Raw genomic sequence first — 6,095 nt, 5'->3', positions numbered from 1 at the left:
GCCTCATGGTGATTGATTATTTCACCAAACACCTTTTTTGTAGGACAATTAGTGCACTAATTTTTGCTGTACTGACTGCCAATTTCCATATGGTTGGTATATCTCGACAAATTGTGTCCAACAACAGTGTTCAACAGACTAGTAGGACCTATAGACATCCAAAGGCATGCAGGAAATGGGGTGGTCAGTTTGTTAATACATTTAATCACTATCCTCAGCCAATTGCTCTCACAGAATATGCTGCTTGCACTGTAAAATGATCACTGAGTGTAAAATGACTTGCCAAATGTTTTAGATAACTACGTTTAAACCTACATGCTACTCCTCTCAGCACTAGTTTACCCTCTTTGGAAATTTTAACGTTTGCAATGACAGGCCCACAACACCCCTACTCAGTCACATATACATGAAGTATTGTTGGAATGAAATGAGAAAACAGTATAAGATCATGACCAAATGAGTAAGCAGACGGCTATCTGAACTGGAGCCAGGAAAAGGTGTGAAAGTTTGAGAGTTTTGCGTGAACACATGGGTATCCACTCAAGGTCAAATGACAATGTTATGAGCAATGATCAAGTCCTGAGAAGAAGTAGATGACAGATCCAAACTGCATATCAACCACCACCCATCACAAGGATGGCATCTCAGATACTGGCCACATTATGCCAGATAACAACCAACCATTTACAACAATTGTTATACATAGATCCACAACGCATCACAGAGTGAAGCACATGGTCGAGTCATGTTAACTGTGCATTAATGAAAACAGTCATATTGTACACCAACTATTTGTTACCTTGAAATATGGAAACAATATATCTATAATAGAATCAAAGAATCCCCTCAGTGTGGAAACAGGCCATTCGGCCCAACAAGACCACCCAGACCCATCCGCCTACCCTATCTCTGCATTTCAGGCGACTGCCTATGTGGAGTTTGCACGTTCTTCCCGTGTCTGCGTAGGTTTACACTGTCTGCTCTGGTTTCCTCCCACAGTCCAAAGAAATACATCCTTTTTCAAACATTCTCCCAGGTGATGGAAGGTGAGGGATGTTGCATTATATTATAGCTTCAAGGCTAGATAGGTTGTACCTATAAGACAGTTACAGAACAGCATAAGATGTAGTCTCTGGTATAACGCTAGTCACCTGACCCTCTCTGTAACGGAGCTGATGTAGTCAATTGGCTACGCAATGCACAATAACATCAGTAAGCCCAGAATCCAAATTATGTATATAAATCTGAGATGTTGTGGCCTTGCAGTTACTGTTGTAAATAAATTTCAAGACACCTGTCTCCAAGAACCTGACTCTTTGCAGCATCTGTTAGACAGGTTAAAAGTTGGAAATCATAAACCACATCAGTTGCTATGCAAAAAAAAGGACATAAACCCATTATTTAATTTTCAGGAAAAAGATAAAGACATAACAAAAGTTCCCAGCAAATAAATGAAAAATTATTAATGATATCTCAAAACTTTAATTGCTGAAGCAATAATTTTACATATTTCACAAAATCACACTGCAAAAAAAAACCCTGCTTACTTGTATTCTAAACATAGATGCTGAAACAATGATTTTGTGCATACCACACTAGTGAACCCTATCTCAGATAATTAGTTGCAACAACACCAGCATTTATATAGCACTGTTAATATAATAAACTAGGCCAAAGCACTATTGATCAATTTCTGTATTATTGTAGGTTGGAGGTAAAGTTTCTAGGTGAAAATTCATTAAAAACGAGAGGTGTAAGGTTTTAAAGGATAGCGTTGTAACTATTGGGGAAAACAACCCGATGTATTCCAGAGGTAGCTTGCCCCTCTTGTAGCTGCATTGTTTTTGGTAAATACGAACAAAATGTGCTGGAAAATCGCAGCAGGACAAGCAACATTTCAGGTCAATGAACATCTTTCTTCACTTCAAATATGAGACCAAAGTTGTAAACAGTCTAGTTTATTCTCAAACAGTTGCCAGGAAAAGTGCTAAGGCAGTAACTAGTGAATCAAGTTTGGAGCAGAACACAAAGACAGTGGCATCAGTCTTCCTGATATTTAATTGGAGAAAATTTGAGCATTGAGCATCAGATGTCAGATGAAAATTCTGATACTTTAGAAATAGTGGAGCAGTCAAGCGTGATGTTTGTGAAATAGCATTGTGTGTACTCAGCTTTGTGGAAACTAATGCTGTATTTTTAAATATCATGAGAAACAGCATGTAGGTGGCCAAGGGCAGATTCTTGACAAATCATAGAGTTTGAAGAGGTTAAAAATGGACTTGCAGAGGTTTAATGATTTAAACTACATCTTTTCCAAAACTTCCCAAAGAACAGACTGAAGAAGAGGGCAGAAAACTTTGTAACTACACAGCTCTCTGTTGCAAGAGCAGCCCTGCAGAATTATGGGATATCCTATAGCACTTAAATATCAATTACTTTCAAAGGGTAACCTTTGTTATGTAGGCAAACACAGCAGCCAAACTGCATACAACAATGACAGATAATCAGCTATTTTGTTTTTTTTGGAGATGTTGATTGAGGGATCAAGGAGTAACCAAGTTGGCAAGGAGAGCAGGTCTGCTGGTGCCAAATTGATGATCTATCATACAGCCCTCCCAATTTTCCTTCTGACTTCAATACCATTGGTTCCATTTCCCAAAGGCTGCAAGTTTGAGCCAATATGTATTTTTAAATGAACAAATGAGTTTATACTGAATCTAGAAATTCACTCAAGAATGCAGCCAAAGCTGGATTTAAATAATTTAAGGATTTGGCTGCAGCTGAGTAAAAAGTGAGGAAAGTTGGACTTCGTTTTAAACTTCTGGCTTAGATTTAATGAAGAGTTTTTGCAGGTGCAATTTTAATTGTTCAAATTATGTAGAAACTTAAAAAGAAACAATATTGCTCAAACAAAACAAGAACAGAAATTGCTGGAGTAACTCATCTGTGGACAGAAAATGGAGTTAACGTTTCTTCAGAACATGAGTGCAACAAGGAAAAAGTACATTGAAAGCAAAATACTGCAAAACCTAAGTGCTGAAAAATCTCTGCAGGTCTGGTAGAGAAACAGAGCTAACATTTTGAGTCTGATATAACTCTTCGTAAACGAGTGTGAAGTCTATTCTATTTTGATTTAGGTGTCTCGTGCTTTAAAGGAAATTAGTCATTTCAACTTCCTGAAAAGGAAGCAAAGTAGTTGACATTCTAAAAGCATCAAATTGTTTCCTCCCAAGAGATGTCACATTGCATTGCTGCAGCTTATTTTGCAATCAATTTTGACATGTAATAGTGAATACATGGAAAATAAATATACTTCCAGGGTATATACCAACCCTTCTTCACTCACACACACACACACACACACACACACACACACACACACAGAGAGAGAGAGAGAGAGAAATGAGATAAATACTGAAGAAGTTGATCTAATCCCTCTCTAGTGCCTGTTGTCTTCAAGCAGATGTGGTAAATGAATGTAATTGAGAATTTACATCTGCAGCCATAGATCAAATTATTGGCTTAAACTTAATGGTGAAAATTAGACACATTTTCACCAAAAAAAATTATGAAGGATAGGCCCACTATTGGTATTGTAGAATGTTTCACAAGTCGTGATTATACTATGGTGCAAAGTTCTCAATAGGACTACCAAAATATGTTTAAATAAAGCTAGAAAATAGTCTTTACCTACAGTAAGAGTGAAAATCTCATGGGACTACCTCATTAAGCTGCGTTATTCAATGTTGGTCACATCTGAAGTACTCTATTTATCTAGTCATTTACATACAACTACTGATCATATTTTCATCTTGCATAAAAAATTTAGCTGGGAGAGTGATTCAAATGGAATTTTCTAGGATTATTTTGTTCTACACTGGAAAATATTACTTTAGAAAGGTGTATAGTTTTCTCTAGGTTGAAAACTACTACATTATTTTACATTTATCACAAATAGATATATGCAATTTAATGAAAGCAATATATTGATGGTGCAGGAATTCAGAAATAACAACAGATGAGCCTTTGAATGCGTAATATACTGGTCTTCACCTTCCATCCCACCGGGATGATCCTCTGCCATTTCCAGTTCCAAACATGTCCTCCTCTTCCTTCCACTGTTCACATTTCACAGGACCCATTCCCTCCATGACACCCTAGTTCAGTCTTCCAAGACTCTTAACGCTCCCTCACCAACATCCCCAGCACCTTCCCACGCAGTCGCAGAAGGTCTAACACTTGACCTTTCACCTCCTCCCTCTTTATTGTCCAAGGCACCAAACACTTTCCAAACAAAGCAGCATATTCCTTGTACTTCTTTCAACTAATCTATTGAATCTAATGGTCACATTGTGGTCTTCTTTACAACAGTGAGACCAAACACAAATTGGGTGTCCACTTTGTGGAACATTTTCACTATCTGTCAGAAAGACCCTGATCTTCCAGATAATTATTATTTTCAATTAACTACCATGCTCCTTCATTAACATTTCTGTCTTGGACCTGCTACAGTGTTTCAACAAAGACCAATGCAAGCTAGAGGAACAATGCTTCATTTTCCACTTAGATACTTTACAGCTTCTAGGACACAACATTGAATTCAACAATTTCAGAGCATGATGTCTATCCTCCATTTTGATTACAATCCAAACCATCATTTCCTGGCCCTTTTCACTTCTAAAGAAGTTCTATCAGGCTCAAAATGTTAACTCTGTTTCTCTGTCCACTGATGTTGCCAGACCTGCCGAGAATCTCCGGCATTTTCAAGTTATGTGCAATTTTAAGCTTTGTTCCGCTATAGAAATATACTGCTCTCTTCAATTCCTTGGCTTCAGATACCAGTTTGCATCAGAGATGGATTGGAACTCATAACAGCCATATAATACTCAGCTAAGTTAGGACATAATAAAAGGAGAATAGTTCCAGTTCTCCAATATACACATTTAAGGATTTCCTCCAAGACTGGGAGAAGCGCCTAGTGAGAATTTAGATGATGATTTTCCAAGTGATGGAGAATAAGGAGATTCCTCCCACAATCCACTTTGTCTCCTTTCTCGAAGACGGTAGCAATGGCAGCATCCCTGGGGATTTTTTCTCTGTCCCAGATTTTCAGGGACGTTTAAGTGAATGGGTAAAGGTCTGGCAGATGGAGTAAAATGTTGATAAATGTGAAGTCATCCATTTTGGTAGGAATAACAGTAAAAAGGACTATTATTCATGGTTGGTTTGCAGGTACAACAGGTAATTAAAGAAGGCAAATGGAATTTTGTCCTTCATTGCTAGAGGGATTGAGTTTAAAGGCAGGGAGGTTATGTTACAAATGTATAAGGTGCTGGTGAGGCCACACCTGGAGTATTGCGTGCAGTTTTAGTCTCGTTACTTGAGAAAGGATGAACTGGCACCAGTGGGGCTGCAGAGGAGATTCACTAGGTTGATTCTGGAGTTGAGAGAGTTGACATAATGAGGAGAGACTGAGTAGACTGGGATTATATTCATTGGAATTTTGAAGAATTAGAGGAGATCTTATAGAAACATATAAAATTGTGAAGGGAATAGATAGGATAGAAGCAGGGAGGTTGTTTCCATTGGCAGGTGAAACTAGAACAAGAAGGCATAGCCTCAAAATAAGGGGGTGCAGATTTAGGACTGAGTTGAGGGGGAACTTCTTCACCCAAAGGATTGTGAGTCTGTGGAATTCCCTGCCAAATGAAGTAGTTGAGGATTCCTCATTGAATGTTTTTAAACTTAGATAGATAATTTTTGAACAGTAAAGGAATTAAGGGTTATGTGAGAGGGTGGGTAAGTGGAGCTGAGGCGACAAAAAGATCAGCCATGATCCTACAGAATGGCGGAGCAGGCTTGAAGGGCCAGATGGCTTACTCCTGCTTCTGGTTCTTATGTTCTATTCGAAGAAGGTGACAAGTAAGCTGTGCTCCTCCAAGTTTGAAAATCTCTGCTGGAACCCAGTCTACTCCTGTGGATTTTCCATTCTTCATGTGGCTTTTGGCAGCTTCAGTTTCTGCCAAACGAGGTGTGAGTCCAAGATAATTGTTAGGAAGTTGATTTGGGCGGGGGGGGGGGGGGGGGGGGGGGGG

The sequence above is a fragment of the Rhincodon typus genome, chromosome 3 (genome assembly GCF_021869965.1).
Source record: "Rhincodon typus isolate 14 chromosome 3, sRhiTyp1.1, whole genome shotgun sequence".
Classification (NCBI taxonomy): Eukaryota; Metazoa; Chordata; class Chondrichthyes; order Orectolobiformes; family Rhincodontidae; genus Rhincodon; species Rhincodon typus.
The sequence above is the reverse complement of the archived record's forward strand: the minus strand, read 5'-3'. Positions refer to the sequence as shown.